General features: G+C 36.0%; 1 long non-coding RNA gene across 1 annotated transcript; it reads right to left on the bottom strand.

The window, feature by feature from the left end:
- On the bottom strand, positions 1,534-18,121 carry LOC110271057. Its single transcript, XR_002361082.1, has 3 exons — positions 18,110-18,121; positions 3,370-3,901; positions 1,534-1,674 (listed from the first exon to the last, which is right to left on the bottom strand). It is a non-coding gene; the product is annotated as an uncharacterized LOC110271057 (long non-coding RNA).

The following is a 25,160-nucleotide window of genomic DNA, read 5'->3' as shown; positions in this document are numbered from 1 at the left end:
AGAATACAAAAGTCGTAGAAAAAGATAACTCAATCATTTTTAATTTCCCAATGATAAATCTTTGACTAAAAACTCTTGTAGAAATAATGGGAGAATAAATAATGCACTATCTTGAAACAAATCAAACTGACCCACATAAGGATGAGATTCACAAGAGGGGACAAACCAAGATCAATGGTAATGTTCACAAGATGTAAAAGATTAGTTAAAAACAGAATCACGTATGACATTCATAGAGGTGAAAAGCTTAAGAAGGAACCAGTCCGTTCATAAGAAGAAAGCTATGAATCCAACATTTTCAAAAGAACAACAATGGCATAAACCATGTAGTATGCTAAACCAAACTCAATTCAAAATAGTTAAGTAAAGCTTATCAAACGAAACTCAACCGGAATAAAAGCAAAAAATCCTTTCTTTCCAGTATTTCGGAAAATATCCAAATACACAATCAAATAAAGATGTCCATTGGAACTATAGTAAAATTACTAAAAGGTCAAAATTTACTTTTAAAGTAAGTGCAATTGCGTAAACCAGTAAAAGTACAGGCAAGGTATTAGAAAGAAATAGTTGTTAAACTGTATAAATAATTTCAAAGTCTCATATATAGAAAAGTATATATCTAATCAACAGCAATTTATAAAATCTCAAAATTGGCTGTGATCACTGTCAAGTAAGAGAAAAACTAAATCAACAATTTCTCAAAGAATGGACTCAGAACCCGGAGTTAAAAGTCACAGCACATTAAGACAGGTTCAAGGCTATATCAAGGAATATGGGAATCAGGAAGAACTCAAACAGAGAAAGACAGATGCAACAAGGATCCCAAACAAGCATATGCAATTGAGATCAAACAAGAATGCATATGGATAGAGGAATAGGGTTGAAAAATCAAACTACTTTTCGAAAGGAATAGAAAACAAGAACTTCGAGTTAGGATATGAAAGAACAGGTTGACTCAAACAGGATTCAAGACACACAACTGAATAGCCTCGAGAAATAATTTCCAACGTTCCCAAAACCCGCGATTCGCTTTACTCAAAACTCGTATATCATCTATGATAACCAATCAGTACTTTCATATACATAATTCACTAGTATTAAGCCGGCAAAACTTAATACCAAGAATCATGCAATGCAAGACTAACAGCATTAATCAATAGACCGTCATGTGCATAAAGCTCTAATTCTCGACATTCGACAAGACCTAATACATGACAGACACTCAGAGTATGCAACTGAAACATAGCCAGTCCATTCCTCAGGCTCTACAGGAAGAACTGCTCTGATACCATAATGTAACACCCTAACTACCAAAGTTCACACTTCCGGCTGTGCGACTCTGATAGCTCGGACATTACGACGACACTTATACTACTTAATACTAAAATATGAGCCTGTTTAAAACTTTAAACCACAATACCGCTCCCAAAAATACTTTTACGATACAGCGTACACCCATACATACCATACAACTTACAAAAACACATAAAGAGTACATCCATATATATACATAAATATATATAAATAATATTACAAACATAATCCAATACAATTCCTATCCCTCTTACAGATTATATCAAGATAAAGGCGAGGGTGCAGTAAATCATAACTAAAACAATACAGAGCATCACAACAACAATAAAATAAGCTCTTCATAACTTCTGCGTCCACATCCTGAAAGAGGAAAAATGTAGGGGGGGTGAGAACATCATCCTCGAAAGGGTTCTCAGTAGAGGGTTTTTGGGAATTACTGTAATAGGATACTGGAAGATAAACCGTACCAGTGATTAATAACCGTCTCATGCCTCTTTTCAAAAACATCGGTTTACAATAAAAGTAAAGTCGGAAATCTTTTCTAAAAGAGGAACCATTCAATTCTGAAAGACACCAAAAGCCTTTCAAAAAGGTTTATCTATGCTGAACCAAAATAGCCTTTCATATTTTTCCAAATCAGAAACACAAAACCAAAACCAACCATCGGTCCATCTCAATCCAACCACGGCCCTAGGCCCAAACAATCCAACCACGGCCCTAGGCCCAAACAATCCATACTACTACCGCTACTACCCAGGCATCACAGTCTCTGACCTGGAGCAAGTGGGACGAACCACAACCCTTGCTACTACCCAGGTATCTCAAACATATATTCATTCAGTTCCAGCCATGGATCAACATCCATCTCAGCCATCCGACTTAAATTCAAAATTCATAGTCAGCCATACGGCCCATAACTCATTCGGCATTCAGCCATAAATCAATATCATACACAGTCATTCCGGCTCACAGTTCAATCCAAAACCAGCCAATATTCATAATCATACACAGCCATTCCGGCCCATAACAAAACAACACTTCCACCGTTCAACATCATTAAATTCATAAAACCGCATTTAAGCCATAAATCACTTTTCTCAAGCCATTTCACTTTGAAATCAAATTTCAACTCTTTTCAGCCTTGGCTTTAAATATCTCATTTCTGGTTCATTTGAATCAAACCACTTTCAGGTTTCTTTTTGGAACCCATTTTTCTAACTCTTCCAAAATGCCTCAAACTTAATTACTCAATCAAAAGTCTAGATTCCTTTGAAATCACTAAAGGACCCTTTTTATATTGAAATCAATATTAGAGCATCATTCTTTCCTTCAGTGATTCAAACGGTAAAAATAGCTCATTTCTAAATGGGCCAAACTCAACGCATAAGGTTCATTAAATAAATTAAGCTTGAAAACATAAATATTCTATTAATAAATCAAATAATACAATTTCTCAAATCCATTCCTTTTTAAATAACTTTTTAAACAAGACTAGGAATTTGTAGAAATTTTGACAGCACCTCCCTTAAAACTTGGACTTTTGCCACCCGGTTCGGGTCCCAACTAAACCGTTTCTCATTCCTTTTCAACAGCTCAAAACCAGAAATCAATTCAAGGCAAGCTAAATCCAATAGTCGCCTCAGTGGCATATCTCAAGAAAACTCTTTCAAAATCAACTCAATATCAACCGATTTAACTCATTTCCAAAGCTTTAAAGAATCGGGTCAGCAATAAATCATTTGTCCAAAACCAAGTCAATTAAAGAAAACCAGGGTGAATTCAAGAGTACATTCTATTTTTCACATTCCCAAGAAAATTAACTCAAATCAATCCTCAACGGATTAAACTCGATTTCAAAGCTTTAAAGAATCAACTTCAAAATATTACATTTCACAAGCCGCACAACAATTCAGCCAAATCAACATCCATAATCATTCGAGTCAATCAAATAATACATAAGGCAGATACAAAATACCAAATACACAATATCTCACATAAGTATCCATATGTAAAAATTCCAATACATAAAACACAGTTTTTGGAAAGCGCCCCTACCTCAAAACGCAAAACCATAGCCCAAATGCCTCATCAAGTCCTTTCCGCCTCAAACCGAACTGACGGGAACTAAAGCCTCAGCTCCCAGCCACTTTTGCAATAACCATAGCAACACTAATCGCAACATATAATAATCAGGACTCGATCCCACGTTACCAAGACTCATTCATTAACCAAACACAACAGAATACTAACGCGAGATTATTCGAAACATAATTTTTTACCGAATAACACAATAAGGCAGTAGCGGCGACGGTATCCAGGTGCAACGGCGGCGTACAAGACGGCGCCACTCTCCCTTCACCGCAAACTCCCTCTCATGCGCCGTCCTCTACTGCTAGCCTCTACCTATTCTCATGCAAGGATGGCAACGGCGGCGCTGGTCTCGCAGTAAGGACGACGGCGCGGATGGCGAAATCGGCGACAAATCGGTAGCGCGACGGCCAGGAGCTGGACATGGTGGCAGAATGCGGCTGGCCTGTGAGCTGCTGCTTCCCCGGTGCTCTTCCTCCCTTCCGGATCTCCTTCTCCTCTCAGTGACACGGCGCGACTCAGGCTCCGTGGATGGGACGACCCTGACGGCGCGGATTGGTAGCAGCGGCAGCAACGTGGCCTCCTTCCCCCTCAGATCTCTCTTTCTCTTTGTTTCTTTCTTTCTTGGAGAACAAAGGAAACTGTGTGTGTCATTGTTGTTGTTGCTGCGCAGCAAAGGCAGTGAGGAAAGGGGTTGGGCTGCGCAGCATGGAGGAAGGATGGAAGGGAATGGGTTTAGAAAAATTAGGGTTAGGGGCATTATAGTAATTTCACATAAAATTGGGAATAATATAGTAATTGAAACTCAATTAAATCCAACCCTAATTATATATAGAAAATACTATTTGTTCATCACTTTCGCAAATTATTTTCAAATAAAATGTCTAAATCATATAATTAGAAGTAATATACTTAATTTCTTCATTTTCTAAAATAGCAGTAATAATATTTAAAATATTATTTATCTAATTCAAATCATATAAAAATCCTTATTATTTCATAACTATCAACCTTATACTTTAAATATAGAAAATAATCCAATAATTATAAAATTGGATAATAATCATAACTTATCTCAAATCCAATAAATCAAAACTTGCCTTAATTATCTTTAATAAAATAATTTCTGAAATTGAGGCTGTAAATAACTATATGATTTGAGACTTGATCCTAAAAAGACTTTTCAAAGTCCTGGATCTTACAATTATGACCCTCCTGCACTCGACGTGGATTTTTTGGAGCTATTGGCACGCCCTCAATTGCATTGGAAAGTAGACATCTTGGGCTTTCCAGTAATGTATAATAGTTCATACTTTGCCCGAGATTTAATGGCCCAAACTGGCGTCTAAATGCCCACCAGAGACCCTTTTCTGGCGTAAAATGCTAGAACTGGCACCAGAACTGGAGTTAAACACCCAAACTGGCATCCAAGCTGGCGTTCAACTCTAGAAATGGCCTATGCACATGTAAATCTCAGTGCTCAGTCCAAGCACACACCAAGTGGGCCCCAGAAGTGGATTTCTACACTATCTGCACTTAGTTACTTATTATCTGTAATCCCTAGTAACTAGTTTAGTATACATAGCACATTTTACTATTGTATTTGCATCTCTGGATGTTTAGACCTTAGAATTTGATGATTGGAAACCCTCTTTCCACTCTTATGTTACATTTGGGAGGTTGGCCATTCGGCCATGCCTAGACCTTTTTCTTATGTATTTTCTACGGTGGAGTTTCTACACCTCATAGATTAAGGTGCAGAGCTCTACTGTTCTTCATGGATTAATGCAAATACTATTGTTTCTCTTTCAATTCATTCTTACTTCTTCTCCAAGATATACTCTCGTACTTAATTCAGTTATGTCAGAATGAAGGGGTGACCCGTGACAATCACCCACTATCTTCGTTACTCGCTTAGCGAAGATCCGTGTGCCTGACAACCACAAGCAGTCTACACGATGTTCAACGTAGTCATTGGACGACAGCCAAAGTATATTCTCTTGGGTCTCTAATCCATGTACCGAATCTGTGAGATTAGAACCTTCGTGGTAGAGGCTAGAACCAATTGGCAGCATTCCTGAGATCCGGAAAGTCTAACCCTTGTCTGTGGTATTCCAAGTAGGATCTAGGAAGGGATGACTGTGACGAGCTTCAAACTCGCGAATGTTGGGCACAGTGATAGTGTGCAAAAGGATAGAGAAATCCTATTCCGACGCTAGTGAGAACCGACAGATGATTAGCCGTGCGGTAGCTATACCTGGTATTTTTCATCCGAGACGAGAAATCCGACAGTTGATTAGCTGTCCAGAAACCGTACCTGATATTTTTCATCCGAGAGGATCATACAGCTTGCCATGGAAGGGAGCACGCATGGTTGGATGAAGCCAGTAGGAAAGCAAAGGTTCAGAAGCAACAAAGCATCTCCAAATGCTTATCTGAAATTCCCACCAATGAATTACATAAGTATCTTATTTTATTTTATGTTTTATTTATCTTTTAATTATCGAAACTCATAACCAATTGAATTCGCCTGACTAAGATTTACAGGATGACCATAGCTTGCTTCAAGCCGACAATCTCCGTGGTATTGACCCTTACTTACGTAAGGTTTTATTTGGATGACCCAATGCACTTGCTAGTTAGTTGTGCGGAGTTGTGAAAAGCGTGATCACAATTTTGTGCACCAAGTTTTTGGCGCCGTTGCCAGGGATTGTTCGAGTTTGAACAACTGACGGTTCATATTGCTGCTTAGATTGGGTAATTTTTTTTTTATGTTTAAGCTTTTTATTTTTAATTTTCGAAAAATTTAAAAAAATATATATGTTCTTCAGAAGTTTAAGAATGAATTCTAGAGCTTCATGAGATATGTTGAAGCCTGGCTGGCTGTTAAGCCATGTCTAAACTTTTGGACTGAGGTTTCCACTTTCCATTGTAGAAAGGACATGTCTGTATTTGTTATGCTAATGCTTGGCTGGCCATTTGGCCATGTCTAATTCTTTTGGACCGAAGCTTTAGAATAACATTGCATGAATCCTGGAATTCTTATTAAAAATTTTGAATTTCTTTATTTTTTTTTCCAAAATAATTTTGAAAAAAAATACAAAAAAAAATTTAATAAAACCATAAAAACCAAAAAAAAAATTTGTGTTTCTTGTTCGAGTCTTTTGTCAAATTTTAAGTTGGTGCCAATTGCATTTTTTTAATTTTCTTAAAATTTTTGAAAATTCATGCATTATGTTCTTCTTTGATCTTCAAGTTGTTCTTGATGATTTTCCTTGTTTGATGTTTAATTTTTCTTGTTTTGTATCTTTTCTTATTTTTCATATGCATTTTTGAATTATTAGTGTCTAAAGTTTAAAAATTTTTAAGTTTGGTGTCTTGCATGTGTTTCTTTTCTAAAAAATTTTCAAAAATATGTTCTTGATGTTCATCATGATCTTCAAAGTGTTCTTGGTGTTCATCTTGACATTCAAAGTGTTCTTGCAAGCATTATTTGTTTTAATCTTAAATTCTTATGTCTTGTGTCATTTTGTTGTTTTTCTCTTTCTTTGTTAATTCAAAAATAAAAAATAATATCTTTCCCTTATTTTACTCATAAATTTCGAAATTTTTGGTTGACTTGGTAAAAAAATTTTAAAATTTAGTTGTTTCTTGTTAGTCAAGTCAAAAATTTCAATTTAAAAATTTTATCTTTTCAAATCCTTTTCAAAAATCAAATTTTTTTCATTTTTCTTCTTAATATTTTCGAATTTCTTAAATAAATTTTCAAAATCTTTTTCTTAATTTTGTTTTATATTTTCAAAAACTTTACTAACTATTAATTTTTTGATTCAAAAAAAAATTTCAAATTTGTTACTTTCCTGTTAAGAAAGGTTTGATGTGTGGAAAACGATCCAACATAAAACTCACCGACAAGTGTACCGGGTCGCATCAAGTAATAATAACTCACGTGAGTGAGGTCGATCCCACAGGGATTGAAGGATTGAGCAATTTTAGTTTAGTGGTTGATTTAGTCAAGCAAACAAGAGTTGATTTGAGTGATTTGTAATTGACAGAAGCTAAATTGCATGAATTGTAAAGGGAGAAGGGGGATTGTAGTAAATTAAAGAGAACAGAAAGAAAAAGTGCTGAATCTTAAAGAACACGTAAAGTAAATGGCAGAAACTTAGAGTGCAAGAAATGTAGATAACTGAAACTTAAAGTGCAAGAAATGTAAATGGCTTGAATAATAAAATGAATTGGGGACTGGAAATGCAGAATTTAAACAAAGAAAAGTAAAATGACATTAAACAGAGAAGTAAAGGGTGAATTAGAATGCAACAGATCTAAACAAGAAAAGAACAATTGCTTGAAAATCCAAACAGAAAGCAAAATGTAGCTCAATTTCAATGGTTCAAGAGAAGTCAAAGATCTCAGGGTTAGAAGAGACTAGAGAACAAGTCTAGATCTCAATCCTCCCTTGATCCAACCAAGAACTGTAACAACCCTGATTTTCGAGTATGCGAGATCTTTTCCGAAGGCACGGATTTCTCTGGAAGATCAGTAAAGGGAACACCTCATCTATATCATCAAGTATCTCAATCCTCATTGTCATTATGTCATCTTTAAGCTAGAACCTTTTCCGAGGCAAGCTCGATAACGTGGTCACGAAGAACCTAGTTTTTGAACCGTATCGGTTGGCAGTTTTGATTCTGATTTTCGTAAATAGTCTCTGTTTGACGAACTGGACTCGATTCATGAGAGGAGAGAGATAATAGTATAATATTATCATTATATTAGTATTAGAAAAACCAGGTAGGGTGTCATGAAATTAATCTTGATTATTTGTATTTAAGTTGTGTGAATGTTGTATAAATTGGCTGTGCTAAAAATTGGTTGCATATATGATTGATTCTTGGTGAAAATTTGGTGAAATTTTGATGAAATTTGATGAAATTCAAGCTTTAAAGTTCATGTTCTTGGGCAGCTGGAAAAACGAAACCCTAAGCTTAAATTGAGATTCAATTTGTGTTTCAATCATGTAGAAAAGATGGGGTTTTAGTGGCTGCTAATTTATTATGAATTATAGTGAAAATCAGTTGCTGAAAAGACTGAAAAACAGGTAAAAACAGAGAAGGAATCTGAAAAATTTATGAAGAACATGAAGAACACTTTGAGTGTGATGAAGAACAATGAAGAACACCTTTTTGATTCATAAAAGGGCAAGGAATTAATTAATTTGGTGTTTGGGGGGTTATTTGGTAATTTCTGAAAGTTAGCGTGGTAAAAGTAGAAATATTAAAAGTTACGGGTGGTAAAAAGTGAATTTATATAACTTTTAGGGTAAAGAAGGGTAAATCTCGAAAATATATTAATAAAATAATAAATAATAACAAAATATTAAATAATAATATTTAATTAAAAATAATATTTTAATAAAAGTAATAAAATAATGCAGAAAAGGCAGTTTTCTGTAAAAGCTTTAAAAAGACAACTTTAAGCACAGAATCTCATAATTACTTTCATAAAACACTTAGGGAGTGGTAAAAACATATTAGTGAGGCAAAGATAAATAAAAGATAAAAAGTTGAAGAAAAGATAAAAATCGAAGAAAAAGTCTGTAAAGTTTTAATGATAGAAAAACAGACAGAGACTAGTGAACGAACTAGGGCAACATAGTTAGTCCTGGAATTGCGAATAGGGTTAGGTATTATATAAAAAGTTAAACTGTTTCAGTATAGACTTAATGAACCTATACTTGGGACAGACTAACTATTCATACCAAAATTTACATAAGCTTTAAATATATACGTTAAACAGAGAAATCAGAGCAGAGTAAAGAAACACAGAGAACAGAGTAACCAGAGCAGAATAAAGGGATACAGAGAAAAGAGTAATCAGAGCAAAGTAAAAAGACAAAGAAAAAAGAGTAATGTGATAAAGAGAAATGGTTTGAATTAAGATGTTGTAAAAGTAAAAGCTGTAGAGTTTGTATAGCATGATTGAACAGAGGAAGAAAGAAGTACTACATAAGATTGTGAAAGTGATGATGAATAATGAGAATGTTAATGAATGATGATAATGAGAATGATTATGTAAGAATCTGCTGTAGAGAGGCAGTCAGATAGACGGTGGTACGACCACTGAAAATGCTTTCCTGGGATACCTTGCTATAATGCTTTGCTGTAAGACAGAGGTTGCTTACAGAAGTATTGAGATGAGTGTGCTCCTGTAAGATAGAGGTTGCTTACAGTGAGTGTGTTGTTGCTCCTGTAAGACAGAAGTTGCTTACAGTGAGTATGTTGTTGCTCCTGTAAGACAAAGGTTGCTTATAGTGAGTCTGTTGGGCGTATATCGGCTAATAAGTGCCGCCCTGCAAGACAAAGGTTGCTTGCAGTGGATATTGCCAACAGGAAAGCCTTATCCAGACAGAGGTTGCTGGGTAACGTCGGGAGCGGGTATGTAACCGACAAATGAGCTCATTACCTGCACTAGGGCTAGACATGCATCATACTTGACTGTGCATTTTTCCTCTGTTATGATTGTTGTATGAATGTATGCTTTCCTTGTTTGTATTCTATTCTCTGTGTCTGTGTTGTATTTTTTTGTTTGTGTTCTGTTTCCTATTTTCTTTATTTCCTCTATTTATATGTATCTTCTATTTACTGTTTCTTGTATTCTGCTATTTGTCTGCTAAACAACACGGAATTAATGAACTTAACTAATACCCCCGACCCTATTAAGAACTCCCAATTTCTTACCCCTTCTCTCTCCCTTCCCCCTTCTCATGGAAGCTTCGGTACACTTCCGTAGTTCGCTGATGACCGTTCACAAAGAGGATTCCGCTCTAGGTAGTCTTCTGAGTCTAGGGTGAATTCAGTTATCTGTTCATATGTATATACTGTGAGACCAACCAACGTCTGTACCCCATTCGTATGCGCACTTTAACCTAAATCCTGTGTACGAGATTCCTATTGTGTTGCTACATCATGAGGTACCAGAGAGACGTCCTGTGGAAAAGTCTGAACGTGCAGAGGATTAGCAGATGATGTTCTACCTTTTGATGACGATCCACCTGACTTGAGTTTTGAAGACTTAGAACGTATTTTCCCTCGCTTTAGAAGTTTAGAGGGACTAAGTGAGTATAGAGTCTAGCCTAGCCTAGGTGCCAGCTTAGGGACCTCTTGAACAGGTCAGGACCTGGGATGTTGTATGTATATATGTATATAGTTATTATCTAGCTATGTCTAGGGCTGTTCTAACTAACAGTCTATATTCTAATAAAGGCTGAATCACCGAATGTTGTCAACTGCTTGTGATGTATTTATGTGTGGTTGTTTATAATTGTTTTATATATTATTAGTTGTGAATTGATTATGAATGATACTGTTTGTTAATCCAAACGTTTTTTTTAAAAAAAAAGTACCTCATAAAATAACTACGCTTTTAACAACGAATCAGGCTCATATAATAAATAATAGATAATAATTAGGTAGACAAGTTGGTAGTGCTCAGTTTCTAGTATGATCATGACGTACCAGAAATTGGGTCGTTACAATTTGGTATCAGAGCAGTTCGTTCCCAGTAGAGCCTGGGGAGTGGACTGACTATGCTTCATTGCATACTCTACTTGTGTGTCCCATGTTGTTAGGGTATCTTCAAGATACATTTGGCATGAATGTCTATGAGTGCTCATTTTGGGATTGTTTGTACTTAACTTGAGATATTAAGACTGATCACCTTAATGTTGATTGTTAGGTGCGGATAAGACCTCAATGACTGTGAATAGGCATGGTTTAATCGAGATCCGAACGACGAATCGATGTGAGACCAGCTATCTTAATAGCTGTTATGATATACATGGCAATGACTATGTTAGATTTGGATACTGTAAGGAACGGACCTATCTCTTCGTCAGGATGGCTTGAAGAAAATAGATTGTTTGAAGATGGATTCTGCACCTGTCTAAAATTTTGAGGGCAAAATTTTCTTTTAGGGGGGTAGAATGTAACAACCCTGATTTTCGAGTATACGAGATCTTTTCCGAAGGCACGGATTTCTCCGGAAGATCAATAAAGGGAACACCTCATCTCTATCATCAAGTATCTCAATCCTCAATGTCATTATGTCATCTTTAAGCTAGAACCTTTTCCAAGGCAAGCTCGATAACGCGGTCACGAAGAACCTAGTTTTTGAACCGTATCGGTTGGCAGTTTTGATTCTGATTTTTGTAAATAGTCTCTGTTTGACGAACCGGACTCGATTCATGAGAGGAGAGAGATAATTGTATAATATTATCATTATATTAGTATTAGAAAATACTTGAATGATATTATAAGGTTACCTCGTCTGTTTTAGTTAAAAACAGAAAACCGGTTTAACCGGGTTCACAATTTACTGGTGCAGCTTAGTACCAGCACTCTCTGATGACTTTAGCAATGCTAAGGCCTCATCATACATATTTTATTCTCATAATAAATTTGTTACTAGTTTCATTTATGATAGTAGCTCAGAAAATAATTTTTAGAGATGTTTTTACAAGTGTTCTGATACATCTAGTTTTAGTAGTTATACACCTGAGATATTTTAATATTATTTTAACCCACCTCCAAGCCAACCAATCACAACTCACCCTACACCCCCAAAACCCTCAAGGCTGGCTCATTTTCACTTTGTGGCCAAAAATAGGTAGAGAGAAAAAGAGAGAAAAGTTCTTAGTTCCAAATCTTCAAAGCTTGATTTCTGCTGAACTAAAACTCAAATCAAAATTCCAATACGACCAAAATGATCCTCTCTTCTTCCTCTACATAACTATGTAACTTATCAAGGATGGAAATAAGGTGAGATGGCTGTCTCCCTCCCATTTCAATTCGGTTTTCAAGGAAAACCATGCAAAACATGTGTTTTCTTGATGTTCTTCCTTAGGAATCATGCTTAACTAGACTTGAGGGCCAAGAAACGTGAATTTCCAGCAAGTCTAAGGTGAGATATCTCTTTCTAACATACTGAGTGAGATTTGGTCAGTTGAGATTTTTTGGATTTAAAGTTGTTCTTGATGTGATTTAGGAGGAAAAAGTTCTTAAGGACCACCTAAAAGTTTAACCGAATTAGGAGCAGCAAAACCAGGTAGGGTGTCACGAAATTAATCTTGATTATTTGTGTTTGAGTTGTGTGAATGTTGTATAAATTGGCTGTGCTAAAAATTGGTTGCATATATGATTGATTCTTGGTGAAAATTTGTTGAAATTTTGATGAAATTTGATGAAATTCAAGCTTTAAAATTCATGTTCTTGGGCAGCTGGAAAAACGAAACCCTAAGCTTAAATTGAGGTTCAATTTATGTTGCAATCATGTAGAAAAGATGGGGTTTTAGTGGCTGCTAATTTATTATGAATTATAGTAAAAATCGGTTGCTGAAAAGACTGAAAAATGGGTAAAAACAGATAAGGAATCTGAAGAATTTATGAAGAACATGAAGAACACTTTGAGTGTGATGAAGAACAATGAAGAACACCTTTTTGATTCATAAAAGGGCAAGGAAGTAATTAATTTGGTGTTTGGGGGGTTATTTGATAATTTCTGAAAGTTAGGATGGTTAAAGTAGAAATATTAAAAGTTACGGGTGGTAAAAAGTGAATTTATATAACTTTTAGGGTAAAGAAGGGTAAATCTCAAAAATATATTAATAAAATAATACAGAAAAGGCAGTTTTCTGTAAAAGCTTTAGAAAGACAACTTTAAGCACAGAATCTCATAATTACTTTCATAAAACACTTAGGGAGTGGTAAAAACATATTAGTGAGTCAAAGATAAATAGAAGATAAAAAGTTGAAGAAAAGATAAAAATCGAAGAAAAAGTCTGTAAAGTTTTAATGATAGAAAAACAGACAGAGACTAGTGAACGAACTAAGGCAACATAGTTAGTCCTGGAATTGCGAATAGGGTTAGGTATTATATGAAAAGTTAAACTGTTTCAGTATAGACTTAATGAACCTATAGTTGGGACAGACTAACTATTCATACCGATATTTACATAAGCTTTAAATACATACGTTAAACAGAGAAATCAGAGAAGAGTAAAGAAACACAGAGAACAGAGTAACCAGAGCAGAATAAAGGGATACAGAGAAAAGAGTAATCAGAGCAAAGTAAAAAGACAAAGAGAAAAGAGTAATGTGATAAAGAGAAATGGTTTGAATTAAGATGTTGTAAAAGTAAAAGCTATAGAGTTTGTATAGCATGATTGAACAGAGGAAGAAAGAAGTACTACATAAGATTGTGAAAGTGATGATGAATAATGAGAATGTTAATGAATGATGATAATGAGAATGATTATGTAAGAAATGATTATGAAAGAATCTACAGCAGAGAGGCAGTCAGATAGATGGTGGTACGACCACTGAGAGTGCTTTCCTGGGATACTTAGCTATAATGCTATTCTGTAAGTCAGAGGACTCTTACAGAGGTATCGAGAACACACTTCTGTTTCCTATTTTCTTTATTTCCTCTATTTATATGTATCTTCTATTTACTGTTTCTTGTATTCTGCTATTTGTCTGCTAAACAACACAGAATTAATGAACTTAACTAATACCCCCGACCCTATTAAGAACTCCCAATTTCTTACCCCTTCTCTCTCCCTTCCCCCTTCTCATGGAAGCTTCGGTACACTTCCGTAGTTCGCTGATGACCGTTCACAAAGAGGATTCCGCTCTAGGTAGTCTTCTGAGTCTAGGGTGAATTCAGTTATCTGTTCATATGTATATACTGTGAGACCAACCAACGTCTGTACCCCGTTCGTATGCGCACTTTAACCTAAATCCTGTGTACGAGATTCCTATTGTGTGGCTACATCATGAGGTACCAGAGAGACGTCCTGTGGAAAAGTCTGAACGTGCAGAGGAGTAGCAGATGATGTTCTACCTTTTGATGACGATCCACCTGACTTGAGTTTTGAAGACTTAGAACGTATTTTCCCTCGCTTTAGAAGTTTAGAGGGACTAAGTGAGTATAGAATCTAGCCTAGCTTAGGTGCCAGCTTAGGGACCTCTTGAACAGGTCAGGACCTGGGATGTTGTATGTATATATGTATATAGTTATTGTCTAGCTATGTCTAGGGCTGTTCTAACTAACAGTCTATATTCTAATAAAGGCTGAATCACCGAATGTTGTCAACTGCTTGTGATGTATTTATGTGTGGTTGTTTATAATTGTTTTATATATTATTAGTTGTGAATTGATTATGAATGATACTATTTGTTAATCCAAACATTTTTTAAAAAAAAAGTACCTCGTAAAATAACTACGCTTTTAACAACGAATCAGGCTCATATAATAAATAATAGATAATAATTAGGTAGACAAGTTGGTAGCGCTCAGTTTCTAGTATGATCATGACGTACCAGAAATTGGGTCGTTACAAGAACAATTGCAAAAGATGTAGAATAGTAAATTGCAGGAGAAGTAGAAGATGAAAGCAGTAAATGGAATTTTGATTCAAATCTCAGTTTCAAGAATTATGCAGAAAAATAACAGAGAGAGATCCCAAGGTGAGATTGAAACAGAATTTCTTCAATTCTCAACCCAAGATCCAAAACAAAGAATAAAAAAATGTAGAAGCAAGAACAAGGAAGACGAGAGATCAATTCTCCTTCCCAATTCCCCAAAATAGAACTCAGAGATCCAAAGTCAAAGAAAAACTCTCCAAATTACAAGTGAAAATTCTAAAAGAAGAAAAAGGTCTTTTCTAAATCAAAATAACACCTATTTATACACTTCCTAATTTGGATCTAAGAATTTGGGTGGGCTCTAAAATTTGGTGAAGAAATGAATTAATTTGGATTTTTGATGAATTTTTGGCCCATGGTGCACCTCCCAGGGGAAAGCTCGGCTCTTGGCAAGAGCTTTGGCCAAGAACTTTGGTTCCCTTCCATGCCAGAGTGTGCACATGTTCCTTCCTTGTGACCAGAGAATAAAGCTCTTTGCAAGAGCTTTGAGCTCTTGGCAAGAGCTTTGCTTGTCCTTGAGGTCTTGGAAAAGAAACCTTGTAATTCCACTCCAAATTGCTAACTTACAATGCAAGAAAGTGTATAAAACCTATTGAAACAAGTGAAAAATGCTTGAAAAACTAGTATAAGATGACTTGTCATCACAACACCAAACTTAAACCTTGCTTATCCCCAAGCAAGCATCAAACATAAGAGTAAATGAAATGAACCAGCGAAGTGTGCATATTCATATTAGGCATATAGTTGAACTTGGTCCATGGGGTTTTATGCAGATCAATAATAGCTCATTTATTACTTGCTACTAAATAAACAATGTTTTCTCAAGGGTTCACTAAGGTTGCTGTTACAATGCCTTGCTTTCTGCTTACTTCCTTTGTTAGCTTTTTTCTTCTTTCTTTTGCTTAGAGAGCTTATTACTTATTGAAGGCTAGGTGGCAAATGTTGCAGCAGCCTTTGGCTTAATTGTACTCAACATTCCTTCACCACAGACACATGGCTCACCTTTTTCTTCCTAGGATCATTGGTGCCAAGCATCTTCTTTCTAGCCTTATTGTTTATTTCTTTGATACTTCTTGGCTTTTCTTTTTCTTTTTCTTTTTGTTTAGATTCTTTTTCACGGGATTTTTTTATAATACAAGGCTTCACAGCTGCAAACTAGCGTAGACTTCAAAGAACATGTCATTATGCAGCATTTATTTTGTGATGTAACAATTGAATCAAACACATACCACCACTAACTTTCATCATAACCTTTGCAACATTGAACAATTACTTTTCTAAATCAAACATCTCTCTTTTATTCAAACAGCAAGGGGAACAAAACAAGATTTAAGCTAATGAAGGATGATAATTATTATGCAGATCAGCATTCTTGACAAACAATTCCACTTGCAACCAAATGAACACTTTAGTAAGACATTGACGTGGCGGAAATTGGCGACTTAAGAAATTGTTATAAGAGATGCGTTGCAAGTACAATTCTTAACCAACCAAAAATCCACTTATCAATTTAGAAGGGTTGTCACAAAATTTAATTTAAAATACTGGGAGTATGAATCCTAGGTCGTCTCCCAACGAGTTACAGAAAGATGTGCTATTTTATTAATCAGATGTTTTAAAAAAATGGTTTGAGTTGATAAACAGGAAATTAAATCAGAGAATTTAGATAATTTAAATAAAAACCTTGACTGGGATTAGATTAGTTGGAAGCCCTATTCTTGTTGAAGTACTCTCAAGATTAATTGATAATTGAAGTTTACTCTACTTAGTTATCCCTTACTAGGTAGAGGAAAGTCAAGCAAGTTGGAAAGCTATTTCTAGTCACAAGTCCTAATCCTCTCCCTTGGGAAGGACTAGTGTCAATGACTAGAGGGTGATCCAACAATAAACCCAATTACAATTTTTCTCTTGAGTAATCCAACTCAAGATTTCCTTTCAATCATCTCCCAATCAAGTTATGGAACTACTCGCTCATTATGTTTGTAAAATCCACGAAATAAGAAAAGGAAATATCGAAAGACATGATAAATAATAATCAAAGGAATCAATTAAAAATAAAAATAGTTCTTGTATTAATAAATTCTAAAAATAATCCAATAATAATTCTGAGTAAATAAAGGACATGGAAGAGTAAGTGAAAGGTAAGGAAACGAGCTAGAATGACGAAGTCTTCACGGAGGTAATAACTCTTCTCAATATCCCGATCCAAAAAGCAATAAAATCAAAATCCTAAGAACTATGAATGTGTAGAGAGAAAACCTAAAGGAGAGGAAAAATTAGATCTAAAACTAGAAAATATGCAGAATGAATATTGTTGTTGGTCTCTGTATTTTCCCTGGCTCTAATCTGCTTTTCTGGGCCGAGAACTGGGTATAACCATGGCCCAAAATCGCCCCCAGGGAATTCTGCAGATTCTGCAGATCGCGCACGTCACACGATCGCGTCATCTAGCGTTTTACCTTGCCACGCGTGCGCGTCGTCCACGGCTTCGCGTCACTTGTGCGGTTTCCAATCCTCGCGGTCGCATGAGCCATGCGTCTGCGTCACTGCAATTTTCTCTATGTCGCGCGGTCGCGTGAGCCATGCGTCCGCATCACTTCGCGCTGGTCATCTCCTTAATTTCTTGTGTTCCTTCCATTTTTGTAGGCTTCCTTTCTAATCTCCAAGTCATTCATGCCCTATAAAACCTAAAACACTCAACACATAGATCACGGCATCGAATGGAATAAAGGAGAATTAAAATACAAAATTAAAAGTCTCTAGGAAGCAAGCTTTCAACCTTGAAGTATTTTGAGGAAGGAATTATAAATGCATGCTTATTTAATGAATAAGTGGGTAAAGATTTGATAAAAGCACACAATTAAACACAATATAAACCATAAAATATTGGTTTATCAACCTCCCCACACTTAGATGTTAGCATGTCCTCATGCTTAGTTGAAGGAGATAAAATAAATGAGTAGGAACATGTAGAACTCATGCAATGCAATGCAACCTATATATGTGAATGCAACTACATGATTTTTGTCCACTTGGTTAAAAGTAAATAAGCTCTTCAAGACAATCACAAATCAAATTCCACTAATTCAATTCTTATACAGTAAGAACAGATAAAAATGCAAGAAGGTAGCTCATGAAAGCAGGAAACATAGAATTTAAGCATTGAACCCTCACTGATGATGTATGTATGCTCTAATCTCTCTAGTGTATAGGGTAATCACTCTATCCTTCTCTAGTCATACTTTCTAATTTTTGTTCTTCACCTAACCAATCAACAACATTTAATATACCAATGCAAACATCATGAGGTCTTTTCAAGGTTGTAATGGGGCCAAGGTAAGGGTAAGGATACATATATGGTTAAGTAAGCTTGTAAATTGAATCTTTAATTAACCTAAGATTTATCCCACACATATGTACATTCTATATAACTCAAATTTCATACCTAGCTACCCAAAATTTTCCTTTCACATTCCTTACTCATGTATCAACTTTTATTTTAATTTTTATCATACATGCATTGATCCTTGAATTCTTAACTTGACATTGGGGTAATTTTGTCCCCTTATTTAATTATTGAATATTTTTGGATTTTTTTTAAATATAAAAAAATAAACATCGCTTATCAATGCACATAGATTTTTTTATTCTTATAGTTTCACATGAGTAGGTACCCAAATTTCCATTATATCATCATGACACATTCCTTTATTATCTTTTGTTCCCACAATTTCCCATACTTAATTAATGCACAATTCTATTTTAAGCTAACCAAAGATTCAATTGGGGTATGAAATTGTTTTTCCGCTTAAGGCTAGTAGTGTGGTAAAATAAAGAACAAACGGGATTTAAAGGCTCAAAGTGGCTAACAAAGGTAATTGCAAGGGTAGGCTTAATTTGGATAAGTGAGCTAACCAAATAATGGCCTCAATCATATACAAGCATATAAATATATTAAACATTGGACATATAGGATGAAACAAAATATAAATTACAATCACAGAGAGGTAAACACACAATAACAAAATCATCATGGTTAAATAATGTAACCATGTAAATAAGCTCAAAATCTCACAGGTTGTGTGTTCTTTAGCTCAAAACCCATGTTTCAAATACAACTTCAAGCAGATTTATCATAAAAGTTTAGATTAAAATTAGTGAAATTTTGTTCTAAAAATAGGGTCTTAGAAGAAACTTATTGTCTTTTCAATCAAGTAGAACATGCATGCAACTAATCTATTACTATGAAATCTATCCTATTCTACAAAAGAAAAACCAACTAAATATCCTATTTTATTGGTGTTAGGGAAGAGAATTTACCTCCGGAAGTCAGGTACTGACCGACCTCCCCACACTTAAGGCTTTGCACCGTCCTCGGTGCCATCTGTCAGGAACAAAGGTGGGCTGGCAGCAGTATCTCCATAGTCGGGACCATCATGGCTCCCTGTGCCGGTAAAGGAAGTAAAGTCCGGGGTGTCTGAGTCTTTGTAATTTCCTTTAAGTAGCTCCTTGAGGTATGTAAATCGGCGCTTGTTACGGCGCTCTCTTAGCTTTGTTTTGTGTTCCAGCCGATCCAACCTTTCAAGTATCCGATGGAGCAGTTGATTGGTTGTAGGTGCTTGTGGTGTTGAAGGAGGAAGCTCTTCAGCTGATTCAGGAGGCTGGCTTGTAGTGGCTGCTGGAGGTCTGATGTATTTCCTGTTAGGGACATACTGATCATCCCATGGAAGCATGGCTTTGGTGTCCCCAGCTCTGTAGGAGACTCCGACTGCTGAGACAATATCTGAGACCAAGGCGGGAAAAGGTAAGTTGCCCGCAATTTGTATGTGTTCTATGGCATTCCGGATGTGTCTTGGTAGTTTCAGAGGCTGGTCTGTAAGGATGCACCATAGTAGAATGGCCATGTCTGCAGTGAAGGAGGACTCTTGGGTGCTCAGAAATACGTAATGGGACATAATATGTGCCCATACACGAACCTCCAAGGTAAGTGCATAAGCCAACATTCCCTTACGATGGGAACGATGGTATCCGTAGATCCATCTGCTGCCAGGTAGGGCGATAACTTTGAGAGCAGCGTCCCAGTCAAATTGGTACATCTGGCGCTTGAGTGCGGCTTCTTGAAATGCGTCCGGTCCTTCTGGAGTAGGGGGAAGATCTAGAGCTCGTTGAATGGCCTTTTCTATAACGGAGACTTGCTTCTATCGGACATAGACAGACTGCAGGGTCAGCAGTTGGAAGTTGGAGTAGAACTCGACAACCCAAGAAAGATTAACCTGCCGTGGCTGTCTCGGGAGGAAATCTCATTGTCTTCGTGCAAGTTGTGGCTCAACAAATTCAGCAATATGGTTTGGGAGGATAAGAAGGTGTTCGTGGTTGTAACTCCTTTCTGCCAGGATGGGGAACATCTGCTCATAGTAGCGATTGGTAAATCGCACAGTGTCCTTTGCTGGGAAGGCCTTCTCTTTATCATCAACCTTTATAATTGGTGCACGAATTGTAAATCACACTTTTCACAACTCGTACCACTAACCAGCAAGTGCACTGGGTCGTCCAAGTAATACCTCATGTGAGTAAAGGTCGAATCCCACGGAGATTGTTGGCTTGAAGCAATCTATGGTTATTTTGTAATTCTTAGTCAGGATATCAATTATAATTATCAGTTTGGATTATGAAAAATAAAAGAGCATGAAATAAATACTTGTTATGCAGTAATGGAGAATATGTTGGAGTTTTGGAGATGTTTTGTCTTCTGAATCTCTACTTTCCGCCTGTCTTCTTCTTCACGCACGCAAGGTTCCTCCTTTGGCAAGCTGTGTGTTGGTGGATCACCGTTGTCAATGGCTACCATCTGTCCTCTCAGTGAAAATGGTCCAGGTGCGCTATCACCACACGGCTAATCATCTGTCGGTTCTCACTCATGCTGGAAGAGGATCCATTGATCCTTTTGCGTCTGTCACTACTCCCAACCCTTGTGAGTTTGAAGCTCGTCATGTAACGTCCCGTCCAGCAAAATACCTTGCTTAAGTCAGGGTATTTCCACTAGAAAGAACATTACTGATGCGCATAAACTTGTTATGCTACGATTTAGGAAATTGCACGATCGGCAAAATTCCTTCCGGCAAGTGCACCGGTTATCGTCAAGTAAAAACTCACAATAGAGTGAGGTCGAATCCCACAAGGATTGGTTGAGTGAGCAATTCGGATTAGAAGTATGTTCTAGTTGAGCGGAATCAAGATTTAGATGAGAATTGCGGAATGTAAAATTGCATGAATTAAAGAGCGAGAAGCTAAATTGCTGAAATTAAAAGGGATGGGGGTGATTGCATGAATTTAATTGCAGAATGTAAAGAGAAAGTGGAAATCGGAGATGGGGAATTCATTGGGTTTTAGGAGATATTGAGATCTCCGAATCAAAACATGTTTATCTCTTCCTCAACCAATGCGTTCATTGAATTTTGCTTGGCAATCTTATATGATTGGATCCCAATCCCTTGGCTCACCAATCAAAACATGTTTATCTCTTCGACCTTCTCTTCTTCATGGATATGATCCTTTGTTTCTCAGTCACAATCCTCATTTTGGTGCTTGTTTCTACTGCCTTCACATCCTTGATGTCAGAACTTGGTTGTTGTTGGACAGTTGGAGTATCCTGTTCATCAAAAGCTTCCTGAATTTGTGGTTCAATGAACCCTTCCTCTTTGCAACTCTCTGTGTCATTGGAGTGTGATCTCCCTTGATTGACTTTCTCCCTTTCTTGTTCTTCTGATTCCTCCCTTGGGTTTGCCATGGTATCACTAGAAGAATTGTGGGTTTGGAGGCACAAGCTCGAGCACGTTTAAGCTTCAGTTTAAGGTTAAACTGAAGCTTAAACGTGGAAATGAGAAAGCAACCCTGGAGGAGAAAAATAGTCGAACACGTTTAAGCTCCAGTTTAAGGTTAAACTGGAGCTTAAACGTGGAATACTCCTGGTGCCTTTCTTACTTCCACGTTTAACCTCCAGTTTAAGGTTAAACTGGAGGTTAAACGTGGAAATGCTCCCCTGGTGACTATTTGGCCCAAATGATTACTTAAGGCTCAAGAAAATGCATAAAACAACTAAAAATAAAAGAAAACGGCTCTTAAGTCAGGGTATTTCCACTATAAAGAACATTACGTAACCTTCTCTAGTATTAACTACTTAATTATCGAGCCTTTGTATCGAGTTCGCGTTTCAGTTTTAAGAAAATGCCAGAAAATTTTGTTTTTTTTTTTATTCATTAAAGTCATAATTCAAACATTCACAAATAATAATAATCACATAAATACTATTGATAAAAATTCTTATACAAAAGAGTCCAAATAAAACTCAAATACAATATACTAAACCTACCCCTCTATGTAAAATAAAATCTCAAAGGACAAGAGCGAGGGAACTCTATGAAAGCAATTAAAACCATAAAGAAAGTCTATGAAAGAAACTCAAGTCATAAACTTAATTCGTAAGTAAATTCTAGAATCGCCCGCAGTTTCAAATTGCGTCTTCAAACATGTCGCTGAAAGGGTGAAAAATTTGGGGGTGAGAACCAAACCACATGTTCTCAGTAGAGGTAGAGAATGCCGTGAAAGTAAAGAATAAAACGCAAATAGTTAACTTCACTCAAAAGTATTTAAAAGAAAAACTATTTTCATTTGTAGTGATCTTTACTCACCATGTCAACTTTTTATTTTGAAAACCAACCGCATAACATTCAAAAATCCAAAATCTTATAAAGCATCAGTTAATTATTCAAAATTCTAAACCCATATTTTCCTTTATAAAAATCTTAAAAGTTTTCCTAGACCGTATGAATGACTAATCTGTTCCAAGCATAGGTTCATTATGTCTATGCTGAACCAGCTCAATCTTTCATACTTACTAAACCTCAAACACAATCCAATCACGGCCTCAGGCCCAAGCAATTCAACCAGCACCCAATTCACCACAATCCAGCCAATCAGTTACAAACACAAGTAATGAGGTTCAAACACAATCAAGAGCAAGTATATCAAGTATAGCAGTTAGCAGTTAACAGAATTATTCACTTAGGCAAACCAATTACAATATACACACCCAAACAATGTCACATAGATGCATATGATGCATGCCTGCCCTACTGGCCATGAGCTCACGCGTTGGTTATGTTGCCAGACCCGACTCGGATAAGCGGGATTAGACCACCATCCTTATCCGTAGGTTCCATAGACAAGCGGGAATTAAACCACCATCCTTGCCCGGAACACGCAAGCGGGATTAAACCACCGTCCTTGCCTCCACAGTAAGTGGGATTAAACCACCATCCTTACTGGGTACATAAAATAATATGCAAGCGGGATCACACCACCGTCCTTGCTGAACAATTTATCAGTACGTGAGCGGGATAAAACCACCGTCCTCACTGCAGGCGGGACAAAACCACCATCCCTGCATAATGGTTTACGCACTGAGCAAGCGGGACTAGACCCACGCCCCTACCAACAATCTCATAGATAAAATATTCTTTTCTTAAAAGAATCATTGGAGTTATTATTATTAAATAAGCCTTGAATATTTATTTTGATTAAGTCCTTATATCTTTTATAAAAATTTGGACATAATCTCCTTTTAAAATAGGACTTATCCACCCTTACGGGTTCCTTCTTTCTCAACAGTTCATCAGCCTCTTTCAGCATTTGCCACAGCAATATATTCTCAGAAACATTTGATAATAGAAAATCTATTTCTTAAATTCCATATCCAAAATAATTACCAACACAACTTGGCAGCCTGATTTCCATTTTGTTTTGTAAAATATCAAATGAATTTGGAATTGTGCAAACTTTATATCCATGCGACTGTCTCGGATTAAGCTTTCTATTAAATCAAAAATCATAATTTTTCGTTTTCTCTAGCTTTGGGAATATAAGCAAAACCGTGACTGTTCTGCAGTATTTTAAATCCAGAAGACAGCAGCACCATACAACATTTGAAATTTCATATAAAATCCAAATTAAATCCAACTATCTTCAAAATTAATATGGTTAAACATAACTCATCCAAATTTCTTTCTCAATTGGTTCCAGGGTCATACTATTTTTAATGAAGGAGTTACGTAGCTTGGAAGTTAGGTAATTTTCTGCAGAATTCTGTTTTACAAATCATTGAACTCAACCTCTTCCAAGTCCCATAACTCACTTATTAAAACATAGAAAATCCTGAAATTTAAATCACATATGATATACATACTTATTTTTCACCTCCAATTAGTTTCATCTCAATATCTATCCAGGATCAAAAGTTATAAACTCCCAAAGTTACTAATTTAAGGAAACAGAATCTGACTTTTTCTGCATAATGCATCATCTTTCAAAAATTCATATCTTTAAAACTACAAGTCCAATTGTTCTGAAATTTTACGGCATTAAAATAATAGAAATAAAGCTTTATATAAAATTGGTTCCATTTCAAAATTCAAACTTCAGAATTTCCAATAGAGGAATCAAGTTGCTGCTGCGTTAAACGTTCTGCAGAAAAAACCAGTTTTGACATCCATGATTCAAAAATTCACCATAAATCATAAACTTAGTGAAAAAGTCTCAAATTCAGCAATCCAGTTCCCTATATCTCCAAGCTCAATCCGAACTTAGTCCCATGCAATTCCGATAATCACAGAAATAGTTATAGTTTTTCAAAGTTTCCGGCTTCCTTTAAAAATAATGCAGAAAATCAAGTTTTACATTTTAACTTTGAAGAATCATAACTAGTTCTATAGTTAATTCAAACTTCTCAAAATTGAGTCCCAACAACAACTTTTATTATACTTTACTCAGCCTTTACTCTTATATCATTTCGATTATCGTTGAATAACTAATTCACTTCCAAAGTCAACTTTTAATTTCAAAAATCAGTTTTTCAGCAATCTATTTAGTATTCAAAATCCAACCCTTCAAAACCCTTCAAAACCAATTCCAAATCAACCACCAACCAAGTTCATTAACATTACAATATACCAAATAACAACTCAACGGCAACAAATCCAACATAACCGATTAAAATTCAGAAATTCTCAGCAATTAGTCATCAAACAATTCCCAATCCACATAATCAATCAATATCACAAATCAACAGTTCCAAATCACAATCACAACCATTCCAATCACAATTTCAGCCACAATTCAATAATTACATAATTAATCAATTACTCACAGCTATTAAATCTATTTGCAGTTATTCAATAAACCTTGTAGGCATTCTTAAATTGAAATCGTTTTAAACCC

This window comes from Arachis ipaensis, chromosome B04, assembly GCF_000816755.2.
Source record: "Arachis ipaensis cultivar K30076 chromosome B04, Araip1.1, whole genome shotgun sequence".
Taxonomy (NCBI): domain Eukaryota; kingdom Viridiplantae; phylum Streptophyta; class Magnoliopsida; order Fabales; family Fabaceae; genus Arachis; species Arachis ipaensis.
This window is presented reverse-complemented; position numbering and strand designations above follow the sequence as displayed.